At 41.8% G+C, this 14,264-nt stretch overlaps 1 protein-coding gene and 1 long non-coding RNA gene across 2 annotated transcripts in view; both read left to right on the top strand.

Annotated features, from left to right (window-relative positions):
* The window catches only part of LOC138958489 (SPARC-like), a 62,145-nt gene that overhangs the window by 5,249 nt on the left and 42,632 nt on the right, over positions 1–14,264 (top strand). The window lies entirely within an intron of this gene.
* On the top strand, positions 11,083–13,415 carry LOC138958488 (uncharacterized). Its single transcript, XR_011453418.1, has 2 exons — positions 11,083–12,495; positions 13,187–13,415. It is a non-coding gene; the product is annotated as an uncharacterized lncRNA (long non-coding RNA).

The following is a 14,264-nucleotide window of genomic DNA, read 5'->3' as shown; positions in this document are numbered from 1 at the left end:
ACGTCTACATTCTGCTTATCAAGCATTATACTCAATCCCATTTTGCCTAAAAAATAAAGCAGATGTAGAGCGAGCGTGTCTTGATAGTCTCTGAGGCAGGTTTGACCGTGTGTGAATGGCAGGGCCCGTTCCATTGCGTCCTGTTGCGTATTGCTGCTCTGTCTGAAAATAGAGGTGTAATAATACGAACTTTAAGTCACTCGTGGTTAACGTTAACGTTACCGTAAGCTACATCTGGCTTTTCGCAATACAGAGCGGGCGAGAAGAGCCTCGCAGTCAAATAAGCTTATGCTACAAGCAGACCGTTAACTCGCCTGGTGGTAATGGTCGCGCGGCTGGAAGGTCGTAAGCTCTGACCCGGTTGCGCAACTAACGCAACACTTGACTACCACTACGGTACTCGAACGGAGTCAGGCTTAACGGCCCTAATGTCTGTAAGGCGTGGCGCCCAGCGTCTCCACAGCGAGAGAAAACAATGGAAACCAGCAGCGACGGAAGCGGTAGATTAACTGCAGCTACAAAAAACATACCATACAGGAATGACAAACGATTACTTTCGTGCCAAAATGGTTTGTACATCATATACATTTCATTTTTCTTCTTTGTCTGGTTTTACGGCGAGAAAACAATGGGAACCCAAGCAGCGAAGGAAGCAATAGATTAGCAGCAGCTAAAACAATACAACAGAAACAACAAGTTATCACTTTGGTACCAGAACCATTTTTACGAAACGTTTTGTTTTGTTTTGCGTTTACGTGTAATGGCCGTGTAGACACCCAGGCCTGTCTCTAATACGAATAAAAAATATTAACAAAATTAAAAAATTAAAAAACACAACAATGTCGTTATTGATGCTGTCCCCAGAGAGGAGACAACGAAAACCAGCAATTGCAAAAGCCTCCTCCTCCCCCTCCTCGTCTTTCACCTTCCTTTTCTAAAAATTGACAATGTTTCCTTTTTTTGTTATCATTACTCCAAGAGCTGTGCTTCCAAATGCTATGCGTCCTCCAAAAATACTAGCAACTCATTCAATGTCTCCGTAAGGCAATGCTTGCCATGCCTCAGTAAAGGTCCCCTTATTGTATTCTGCTTGTCTTACTCCAAAAGCCCATTCAAACTTCCTGAAAAGCTGCAGACAAAAGGATGCCGGCAGCAGGTGTGTCGGTGTGTGAAATGGCAAGCTGAATTCCAGCCTGCTTCTTGTTGCGTCAGTGTTGTTGCGTTTTATGACAAACAAGTTGCGCGCAAAATGGTTCCGTTGCAAGGCGTGGCGTCGCCTCTACAGGGCAGAAAACAATGGGAAGAAGCAGTAAAAAAAAATAAAAGAAGGAAGGAAACAGCATGCAGCGCAGTGATACACACTACTACGACAGTGGAACCTATCCGTTTAAAGCCTCCAAGGTATGAGAAAATCACGTCTTAAACGGAGGTAGTCTTGAAATGGCGGTACATTTACAGACGTTATGAACAGAAAATCTAAAACAGAAAGGGGTAAATTTGTAATCGGGGGATCTTCAAAGGGGGACATTTTCAATCGGGGGGTCTTCATAGGGGAACATTTTCAATCGGGGGGGTCTTCATAGGGGAACATTTTCAATCGGGGGGTCTTCAAAGGGGGACATTTTCAATCGGGGGGTCTTCAAAGGGGAACATTTTCAATCGGGGGGGTCTTCATAGGGGAACATTTTTAATCGGGGGGTCTTCATAGGGGAACATTTTCAATCGGGGGGTCTTCAAAGGGGGACATTTTCAATCGGGGGGTCTTCATAGGGGAACATTTTCAATCGGGGGGTCTTCATAGGGGAACATTTTCAATCGGGGGATCTACAAAGGGGAACATTTTCAATCGGGAGGTCTTCAAAGGGGAACATTTTCAATCGGGGGGTCTTCAAAGGGGAACATTTTCAATCGGGGGGTCTTCAAAGGGGAACATTTTCAATCGGGGGGTCTTCATAGGGGAACATTTTTAATCGGGGGGTCTTCATAGGGGAACATTTTCAATCGGGGGATCTTCAAAGGGGAACATTTTCAATCGGGGGGTCTTCAAAGGGGAACATTTTCAATCGGGGGGTCTTCAAAGGGGAACATTTTCAATAGGGGGGTCTTCAAAGGGGAACATTTTCAATCGGGGGGGTCTTCATAGGGGAACATTTTCAATCGGGGGGTCTTCAAAGGGGAACATTTTCAATCGGGGGGTCTTCATAGGGGAACATTTTCAATCGGGGGGTCTTCAAAGGGGAACATTTTCAATCGGGGGGTCTTCATAGGGGAACATTTTCAATCGGGGGGTCTTCAAAGGGGAACATTTTCAATCGGGGAGTCTTCAAAGGGGAACATTTTCAATCGGGGGTCTTCATAGGGGGACATTTTCAATCGGGGGGATCTTCATAGGGGGACATTTTCAATCGGGGGGATCTTCAAAGGGGAACATTTTCAATCGGGGGATCTTAAAGGGGGAGTTCCACTGTTCCATGGCAACAGATGGGACTCACGTGAGGGTTTTGTATATATCTTTGTCGCTCTGAGAGGCGCAGTGATAAGTATTTCCATCCCATTCACAAGGATGAAAGTTGCAGTGCCGGGTGCTTTTCCAATCGGAATAATTCTGCCTTGTGATTTTCCAGGCTAACTGACTTTGCCTTGTGATTTTTCCATTCTGATTACTTTTTACATTTAGTCAAGTTTTGACTAAATGTATTAACGTAGAGGGGGGAATCGAGACGAGGGTCGTGGTGTATGTGCGTGTGTGTGTGTGTGTCTGTGTGTGTGTCTGTGTGTCTGTGTGTGTGTGTAGAGTGATTCAGACTAAACTACTGGACCGATCTTTATGAAATTTGACATGAGAGTTCCTGGGTATGATATCCCCAGACGTTTTTTTCATTTTTTTGATAAATGTCTTTGATGACGTCATATCCGGCTTTTCGTGAAAGTTGAGGCAGCACTGTCACGCTCTCATTTTTCAACCAAATTGATTGAAATTTTGGTCAAGTAATCTTCGACGAAGCCCGGACTTCGGTATTACATTTCAGCTTGGTGGCTTAAAAATTAATTAATGACTTTGGTCATTAAAAATCTGAAAATTGTAAAAAAAAATAAAAAATTATAAAACTATCCAAATTTACGTTTATCGTATTCTCCGTCATTTGCTGATTCCAAAAACATATGAATATGTTATATTTGGATTAAAAACAAGCTCTGAAAATTAAAAATATAAAAATTATTATCAAAATTAAATTGTCGAAATCAATTTAAAAACACTTTTATCTTATTTCTTGTCGATTCCTGATTCCAAAAACATATAGATATGATATGTTTGGATTAAAAACACGCTCAGAAAGTTAAAACGAAGAGAGGTACAGAAAAGCGTGCTATCCTTCTCAGCGCAACTACTAAACCGCTCTTCTTGTCAATTTCACTGCCATGAGCGGTGGACTGACGATGCTACGACTATACGATCTTGCTGAAAAATTGCGTTGCGTTCAGTTTCATTCTGTGAGTTCGACAGCTACTTGACTAAATGTTGTATTTTCGCCTTACGCGACTTGTTCTTTTTCTGACTGACAAGCGCTGTTCGGATTTGCATTCACGGAATGGAAATTGCATTGTCGGGTGATTTTCCGTCCATTTTTACTTAGAGTTTTCCTTGTGGTTTTTCATCCAGTCTGATATTGATTGCAGTGTGATTTTCCATTTTGACTGATTTTCCATTTTGACTGATTTTCCATTTTGACTGATTTTCCATTTTGACTGATTTTTCATTTTGACTGATCTTCCAATAACGTTAGGGTGTACTTGCCTCTGTGACTGACACTGTAATACGCATTTCCATGCACGAGCTGAAACTAAATTGTAGGCTATTATACATTGGGCGATCTTCATGCCGCGGTGATCATCCATTCTAAATGATTGCCGTGTGACTTTCCATGATATCTTCCATTCTCATGTTTTCATTCCCGCTGAGATTCCATTTTAGTTGGTTTAAACAATGTTTATTCATATTTTACATGTTCAAGACATGTACATCGACATAAGGTGAAAACAACAACAAACCTACGGCTTATGGTGGTGTCTTCAAACAAATGTAAGCCTACAAGAGGAACATGGCAGACAGTCAGCAAAAAACAGTCAGTAAATTTAACACAAAATATCATCCAAATTTAGAAGAAAACAAAGTTCCATTTTAGTTGATGTTCTATTCCAGCTGATTTTATTATTTAATGTCAGGTTGCGTTGACAGGTGAATTTTCTTTTCTGAATGATATCTGTTTGATTTTCCATTCTCATTGACAGATTGTGTCATTCAAGCTTTGATGCTGGATGATGTTCTACTCTGACTTAAAAGCATGTCAGTCCTGGGCCGCAGTGTCATAGCCTGAATGATTCGATGTGTCATTTCCTTACTGGTTGTATGTAATGAGTCCCAGGCATGCAGCCAAGAGTAGTCATACGGAGGATTACACAGTACGTCCGTGAGAAACAACTGTGACCTTTTGTCTCAATAGCCCTGCAAGTCTCGCTGTCTGGCTCTGGCTCTGTACTCTTTATCTGGTGACAAGCCGAGTCCCACCACTTTCGCTGACTAATTTCATTGTCTGCTGTTCCCGGCCTCGAAAAATGCACTGAGATGTGTTTACAGGCTGAGGTGTATCCTCAGCAGGGTACTGCAATGAGTACAAAGCCCCTATTGCACTCAAATGCTTTTCCACATTGCGTACTTTGCAGTGCAGTGGATCCCCCCCCCCCCCCCCCCCATCATTGAAGCCTCCCCCTTCCCCTTGAAGACTTCCCTGTCTTTAAGGCCTAGCTCTTTCAGATTTGTTGTTAATAACAATTGTAAATTAATATTTTTAAGACACGACCCCCACCCCATTCACACACACACACATTTTTGAAGTCTTAAAAGGGGGTTCCATTGTATTCACTATAGGTATCTTAATGTTCAAATTCTGTCCCTCCTGTCTGACATATTACTGTGGTTAAATTAGTCCTGGGCGCCGGCCGAACTTTCTTGATGATTCCTATGACTTGGGGTGTCCTTTGACAATGTTGACGTGACCTTAATAATTAATTACAGATTTGAAGACGATGTGTCCAACTCTAACCAGCAAGCTGATGTTACTTGAGACTGAGAAGACAATCCCGAGGCTAAAGATCCTCCGAAAGAAATCCCTGTGAATGTCTCTTCATAATTACAGACATGCTTCTTTGATTTGTTCTTTTCAAAAACTGATACACATCGAGATGATGCTTTAGAGGCATGAATTAGCGGCTTTCTTTTCAATGTAAGCGCGTAAACAAAACCAATGGAATGACCAACTAGTGTGTCTTATACGTGATCTGCCTTTGTTTTATCTTTGCTGCTTTCAGTCGTTTCTGTAGTTTGGTTGACTGACAATACATGGCGTATTCTGAAGAGATTGAAATAAGAGTTTATCAGCAGAGTCCAGAGAATCGTGAAACAACCGCGGTTCTTTTTGCATGTAGTGCCAATAGCCTCTATTGGTTTTAAAAAGAAAGAAGAATGTATCAGCTGAATCCTCAGAATCGTGAAACAACCGCAGGACATTACCACGGGGGATAACCGGTCAAAGGCCGAACAGAAGCCGAAGGCCGCTCATGACACGTGTGAAGGCAAGTTTTGTCTGTTTTCTAGGTATTGTTTGATTTATGTCGGGATTTAAGGTAAGCTACTGATTCAGCGATGACTAAATTTGTTTCTCGATGCATAAAAAGTCAGGGAGCGATTGATATTTGCCCGTAAATAGCCTTCAAAGCTGAAAATGTCCGCGATCGAGCACCGGAAATGGCTGTTCGATGGGTTTTGCAAGTAGAAATGTGCTTTATTTCACCAAATCAGCTCGTATTTGGTGTGGGTACGGGATTCTAGAGGACGAAGGAGTCATAAGATGTGCAAAGAAGTGCTATTTGGGAGTAGAATAAATCTTCCGAGAGAGTAGACAAGAGAAGGTCACATTTGAGAGATGCGCGTAGGCCGATTGTCTTTCCGACAAGCGAATGATACAGCAGATTAATCATTCGTTTTGACCAGAAACCTAGTCTCTAGTTTTTATGAATGAGTTTTTTAATTAAAACAATCACGAGAACTCTCTCGCTTAGCCTAATGGCTGTTCGATGGGTTTCGCAAGTAGAAATGTGCTTTATTTCACCAAATCAGCTCGTATTTGACATTGGTTTGGTATATATATATATATATTTTCTAATCCTACCGCGAACTGGATAGCAGACGCGGCACGACTGTTGCACCCCACTTTGAAGTAATCCCACACTTTGAAGTAAATTACTTCAAAGTGTGGGGATGTGCCCCACACTTTGAAGTAAACCCATTTTTTACTTCAAAGTGTGGGGGGAATCTTCCCACACTTTGAAGTAAACTCAGTTTTTACTTCAAATTGTGGGGGGATCTTCCCACACTTTGAAGTAACTTACTTCAAAGCGTGGGACTTTTGCATCGCCTGTTTGAGCCTGATGATTTTGTCAAAAAAAATGGCAAAGTCTTTTGGATGAGTGAACAGAAAAAGTGAGCGAGCCAAGAAACATAGTGATGTTTGTTATCAGGCTTTCAGGCAGGTCAAATGGAGACAGGGATATTACTCTTCATACACAAAGGGAAGCCACTGAGTTGTGTCGCCATTTTTTCCTGGCAGGCTGGGAATTCGAACACATCGAACAGGGAACGCAGAAGAAGAAGAAGAAGAAGAACACGTCGAACATTCGAATGACGTAAATAGAACAAACGTCACATTTTTCAGGCAGCGGAAGTGTGGTGACGCGGCCCAGAACAAATGACGTCAGAAAATGACGACACCGCCAGAAATAAAAACAATGCGACACGCCTACCAACCACGAGGTCAAAAACACGTGGGCATCTAATGAAATCGGTACAAAGCCGTTCTCTTTGCCAGTGACATCGTAATAATCACCAAAGCTAACATTGAAGCTCCGGTAGCAGGTAAGAGAGTGTCTCCCAACCCGTGATGCTCACAGCGTGATTGCATCAGAATACCACATGTTAAAACCGGTGTTTGAACTAGAATAACAGCCAGTAGTATTAAGAACAAGTGTCTTGTGTATGCAGCCCTCTTTCTACTGTACGCTGGCAGCAGATAATACAATAATTGAAGTCCTTCGAGGCATAAGGGGCCCATAAGGCGAAAAATTGCTTTAATTCCACCCTCAAAAAGTCCCAGCCTTCAAACCGTAACAAATAACAGTACGCACTATTAAGCAAAATTATAAACCAAGCCTTGATTATTAATTTTTATTATTACACTTGTATCAAACAAGTGACCTCCACCTTTTGATTGGCGTTTTTATTACATTTGAATCGGACTTGTGGCCTTTCAAAGTTGCGGTGACCTTTGACTTTCAACAGAGGTCATATGTAACAGTGGTTTTTAAAAACATCATTTAGTTGGCTCATATATCTTAGACAAATGATCGGACAACAGCCCTTTACATTATCGTGACACATATTTTTCTGAGGCACACTGGACAGTAATAGTGCAAAGGGTGGGGTTAATCAAGGGAGTGAACCCCCCCTAAAAACACTACCAACCTGTCGTTTTTTTGTTTTTTTTTAATGCCGTTTTGATCGCTCTTGCGTTTACAACCCATCTCATCAAATCGTAATTTATTTCCAGGCTACCAGCAATAAAATACCTCAACATGAGGAACAAATTTAAAATAAACTCTGGCAAAAGACGTGACGTCACAAAGTTTGAGTATGCGCAACATTTTCGTTTACCAGTGCACTTCGTTTCCTGCCCATTGCTGCTTTGGGTGATATTTTTTAAATGACTGTTCCTATGCAGATGTTTGTGTAATTGGCCGTTTTCAAAACATACCCATTTTTCCATTTTTCGGTCCAAAATTCAAAACGGGCACTGTCTTCCGAGACTCATAGCTCCGAAACGAACCCACTACCCTATATTTTTTTTATGCTGAATGCATAGCAGACAGATCGAACTTAAAAAATTAAGTAGATGTGCAACGCCAAGGCACTGCATACCCCAGCGAAAGACAAACCTCTCACTCTCTCTCTCTCTCTCTCTCTCTCTCTCTCTCTCTCTCTCTCTCTCTCTCTCTCTCTCTCAAACACACACACACACACACACACGCACACACACACAAACACACACACACACTCACACACACACACACACACACACACACACACACACACACCCCAAGTCACACACGCACACATACACACACTCACTCACACGCACTCACTCACTCTCTCACAAAAACTTCATACACACAAAACACACACCCATACGCACATATGGACAGACAGACATACACACCTTCACAAACAAACACACATACACGCACACACATACACGTACACACACACACCACACACACACTCACACACACACACACACGAGTACAGACTCATGCACGCGTGCGCGCGCACACACACACACAAATACACACACACACACAAATACACACACACACACCCCACACACACTCACACACACACACACGAGTACAGACTCATGCACGCGTGCACACACACATAAATACACACACACACACACACACACTCACACACACACACGAGTACAGACTCATGCACGCGTGCGCACACACACACACACACACACACACACAAATACACACACACACACACACCACACACACACTCACACACACACGAGTATAGACTCATGCACGCGTGCGCACACACAAATACACACACACACCACACACACACTCACACACACACACACACACACACATACACAAATACACACACACACACACACACCACACACACACTCACACACACACGAGTACAGACTCATGCACGCGTGCGCACACACAAATACACACACACACACACACACACACCACACACACACTCACACACACACGAGCACAGACTCAAGCACAGGTAAGCACACACACACGTATACACACACACACACACACACACACACACACACACACACACACACACACACACACACAAACAGTAACACTAACACATGTGCACAAAATGAACACAAACACACACACCGCGCGAGAGAGAAAGACTACAGGGAGGCATGACGTCATGATGCATTAATTGACGTCAAAGACTTTCGACCGTGACGTATTCTTCTTACGCGAGCTTTATCCATAGACTTGGAAACTACGGAATTTCTACCCGTCCAAAGCGGCCTTGGGTGGCGTTTGCTCAAAAAATGGGGGCGCCAATTTTACCCACCGTATTTTTGTTAGTATGGTCCCAATTTTTGGTGAACTTCCATCTCCTACTGTGGCCCATTTTCGGGCACAAAGAATTCTTCTTTATCATGTATTATTCGGTATGCACATTTCTCAAATCGATTACAGTATAGCGTTCACGGGATACCTCCAGCTTCGCTGGGATAACCAACTTTTGGGAGAAACCAAATTATATTTAACGGGTCCAGTGAACTACCTTAAAGGTCCAGACCATGCTGTTTTAGCGTCAAAAACGCTTCGAATCGTGTTCCTGCGCGACCGAACACTTCCCGATGTTTGCAGTTAGTTAGAAAACCACTTTCTTACCGTCTTCAACAATGTTTGGTTTACTTCGGAATCTTCTAAGGCCGTAATCCGACGAATTTCGTGACCGAAGCGACGGATTTCTTCTCCAAAACGACCCGCCATTGTGCCGCGTGATCTTCGCGAGACTGGCTTATGAATAAATTATCCGTGACGTCACACTGTGTGAAGATGGTTGTTTACCAACATGGCAACAAGCGTAACTGCAGACGAAATTGAACCGTACATGTTCGAACTACCAGTTTCTCTCCTCGAATCAAGCATGAAAAATGAGGAGCGGAGGCCACTTCCAGCAGTAGTGAAAAGACAGTGACGATGAAAATTGCGACTCTGTTTGTCTCAGCGATCAAAGGTAAACACGCCCGCTCTCTGTGCTGAACTTATCGTCTGCTTTCGAGTCTGTGCTATTTTTTCACTCTCGCCTTGTCAACGCACTCGCGAATAAGTGGGATATTGTTTAAGTGTTCATGCATTGCATGCACGAGTAAAAGAACAACAGCTCATCGCAGTTTTAACTGTTCTTGATTATTTCAGAGACTGGTGTCAGAGTGGCCACTGTACCTGTTGTATTGTGTGGGAGGGGCAGATTTGAGAGAGAGAGGAAGCTAGCCTGAGGTACATTGTAGAATGAAAACTTGCAGGGGAGCAAGAATGCATCACCAGCCACGAAGGTGTACATACAACTTTTTTTGAGGTGCCTATATTTGTTTGATTGTTAAATGTATGTATTTGTTGTTGTTTTTAAAGGCTATCAAGAAAACTGTTGTCATTTAAATTTGTAACACTCAGGCACATATAGTTTCACACACACACAAGATTAACTCACTTGCATGCCCACAGAAGAAGTTTGCTCTTCACATTGTTCTGTTGTTGTTGTTTTTATAATGTAATCATTGTAACATCAACACTCAGTAATAACCAATATTACAACACAATCACTTTTTCATCAGAACTCACTCACATACTACATGTATTAAACCCTGGTTTATGGACACTTGCATTTGTACTTTGCATGGGAAAGCAGCCTGAATTTCAGATGAACTTTAATAAAAGAAGATTTATATGTATGTTGCTCTAGATGCATGTTTTAATAAATAATAATGACATTCAGGAAAGTAAAAGGACTGTTGAAGTTTGCTGTTGTAAAATGTCTGATGATTAGGGTTCTGTTGCACATTTAGTGAATTGACTGTACCAATTGCTGTTATTATTTACACCCAATCAGTGCATCCACATGATATTATGTAGCTTAAATTAAAGAACATGTTTTGATGTGTTCAGAACATACCGACAAGTTGCACACTCACTGACTTTCCGAAAGAACAGGAAAGTTCTTCCTGCCTGTCTGGTCGCTGCCATCAGAGACCTCTTTCTGTCACAGAGCTACACAGGCTTCAAATGTATGTAAGATAAATAAAAGGTACATTACAACTCTCAACTGCGGGGTGTGTGTGTGTGGGGGGGGGGGGGGGATGTGCATAACCATTGCATACTTAAGGTCGGCTTAAACTGCAAACAGAAATGTGGAGCTTGCGTAACAATTCTTGCTTTGTCAGATTTGGAGATAGGCAGCCTCAGTCTATATAGTTGGTCGCCAGTTGGGGCGTCCTGCTTGGTGACAACTTGAGCTTTGTCAACTGGTCTAGCTGTAGCAGTCAAAGTCTGGGCACTGTTGCATTGTAGTCTTGCTGTGTATGCAGAGCTTTGTTGTAGCTGCCATAGGCCAGTGTTGCCATAGGCCAGTGTTAGGATCACCACCCCCTCAAACAGCTCGTTCAGTTAACCTGATGCCTGTTTTAGACAGAAAAAAAAGTTACCACAATCAGCAGAACTTTCACTGGAGAATGGGCATAATTCTTTCATACTTTTCTTTCTCATAGCTTTTTTTGGTTTTTATAATCTCTTCATTACACTAAATAACATCCATCTTAAGACCTATTTTGAGCCTTAATTTAAGTTGACTAGTAATGATATTAATCATAATGTATTTATTTTTATAATGTACAAACTAGAGTATGTATGTGGATATGTGTGTGATGGTGCTGGTATGGATATGTGTGGTTTGGGTTATGTGTGTACTGATGTGTACATTTTATGTGTTTTGTATGTTTTGCGAGTGCGATTTTATGTGATGTTATTCTGTACACCAGCCAAAACAAAATGTCTGGTATATTAGATAATAAACGCACCTTTAAATTTATTAGCGACTACACCCTGTCACCCTCCAGTCCCCCTCACCCCCATTACACCCTACACTTTTAACATTGTATAAAAAATCATGTCCCAATATAGGTCCCTAGTTACCTGGGAGGACGTTAAGCTCCATAATCAACATCAACAACGTATTGAATTGAATTGAAAAGCTGGGGTTAGGAGGTCTAACTTCTTGAATTAAAGTGTTTTTTTCTCAGGTGCATGTAGTTTTTTATTTGCTTGAAATCATGGTGTATTCTGGTTGTAAGAGAAGAGTCAATTTCCTTGTAAGCCTGCAAAATTAAGATTTGTCATTTTTGAAGTACACAAGTTTTTGTAAGAGTCCAAAATAGTCCAGGATAAGGAGGAAAAACATAGGGTGGGTCAGGAAATCTGAAACATTGCATAGTTTTGTTTTGCCTATGTAGACACAAAAAGTACTGAGTACTTCCCCCCCCCCCCCCCCCCAAGAGAGCATAGCTTAGTTTTAATTATTTTAATGCCACTGTTAGCAAGAGGAGTACTACAGACAGCAATCAAACAGTGGATTTTTTCTGTAGACATTGTTATTTCTGTTTAGGTGTTTCAGTAGTTTTCTATGCGGATAAATCATGCTGCATGATCACTAGAAACAATCCAGCTCTGTAGCATGCAAGTTTTTTAAAGGTTTTTTTCCCATGTTACTCTGAGAGAAAAAAACACCCACAGAGATAAAGTTGAACTGGCAGTTTGACTGAAGCAGTGGTAGTAGGGAGATTCAAAGGACAGCACGTTTCGTTTTGCAGCTCGTTTCGTTTGGTGAATGAGTCACCCCGCGAAACGGAACGTGAAACGAGACGGCATAGGCCGCAGACAAGATTTAGATGTATTCACGTTTCGTTTCGGAATGAAAGGCAGGGCATGGCAGGATATGATCCGCTGACTGGGCATGGCATAATTTCAACCCCACGAGTCAATAAAGGATTGACATACTCGCATTGCACGCACAAGAGCTTCACATTTTTCAATTCATGCACCTGATCACATACGAAGCCAGAATAAAAATTCGATGCGATGACCTACTTCTGCTTCGCCATTTGCTTTCTTCACCATGAAGTTGGATAAATGTACCAGGATCAGCACCCTTCAAAATATTTCAGTTCACAACAGTTGTCTACCTCCAATGAACACATTCTCAGCGCTGAAAGACTGTGAAAGGGTTGATGAATCTAGCAATGCATAAAATGGCCAACAAATAAAACTGTTAGTGTGCAAAAATACTCACAAAAGTTTTTTGGGGGTGGAAAACGTGACTGCGTTTTGACGTTCCACGTTCCGTTTCAGTTGACCTTCACCTTTCCAGCGAGAGACCCCCGAAATGATGACGTTTACCACAACTTCAAAACGAAACGTCCCGACGTTTCGTTTATTAAATCTCCTTAATAACACAGAGTTGTGCTCTTCCTACAATCAATTTTTTTTATGTGGATGATGATGTCCATACATGTACAGTTTGGTTGTATTATTTTGCTAGACTATTTGTTTCTGTTAGATATATCTGCTCACATGATTGTTGTTCATAATTTGACATTACATTTACTGCTGATCAAAATGTATTGTTGGAATAGGTCTGCTTAATATTCTGACTGCAGTTTTGTAATAAAATCAAATAACACAGATGTTTTAAGTATCAAAGTGCTTTTCACACACACACACACACACACACACACACACACACACACACACACACACACACACACACACACACACACACACACACACACACACTCACACACTATGAGTATGACTGCAAACATGAATTTGTACTTGTATTAATTATAATTACTGTATTACAGAACCTGATCTGAAAAAAAGGACAACAGCAAATTATTCATGCAAGCTTGCTGTATTAACGATTTCTTTATCCATTTAATACAACACTGAATTAAAAGATAACAACTATAACAACGTGTGTGTGTTTGTGTGAATGTCTATGTGTATATGGACGGACACTGATTAAACCTGAGACTCATCGATTACCCAGGTGAGTGTAAAAGAGGGAGAGAGAGAGGGAACTTTAAGGTGGGTGCATGGGGACGGGCATGTAGTAACAGATATATGTTTTAATCTGTAATCTTAACACATGTGCTTAAAATTAGGAACAGATGCCATTCCACTACAAATACTGTCAGTCTGACAAAAACGCCCAGTGACACTGAACCCCTATCCCTTACAGAACACATTCAGTATACACATGTACTCACTTCCTTTCGTCTGCGTTTAGTGAAAGCAGATCGTTCTGATGACACTGATTGGTATCCGGTTTCTGACCTCCTGTGAGTGGTCAACAATTGTCGGAACTGGAACTGCGTTAGGCAACAGCTGTTTTGTGTGTGCCAGGTTTTCTTGCCGGCTTAACTGCGTTCGCATTGGAAGAAAGTGTCGCGAAACACAGCACATCGTGTTGGCCGTTTCCAGTTAATCAGTCTTGCTGCAGAAGTTGTAAGCCCATCGGAAAAAGGTGACAACTG

The sequence above is a fragment of the Littorina saxatilis genome, linkage group LG2, assembly GCF_037325665.1.
Source record: "Littorina saxatilis isolate snail1 linkage group LG2, US_GU_Lsax_2.0, whole genome shotgun sequence".
Lineage (NCBI taxonomy): Eukaryota > Metazoa > Mollusca > Gastropoda > Littorinimorpha > Littorinidae > Littorina > Littorina saxatilis.
The sequence above is the reverse complement of the archived record's forward strand: the minus strand, read 5'-3'. Positions and strand labels throughout refer to the sequence as shown.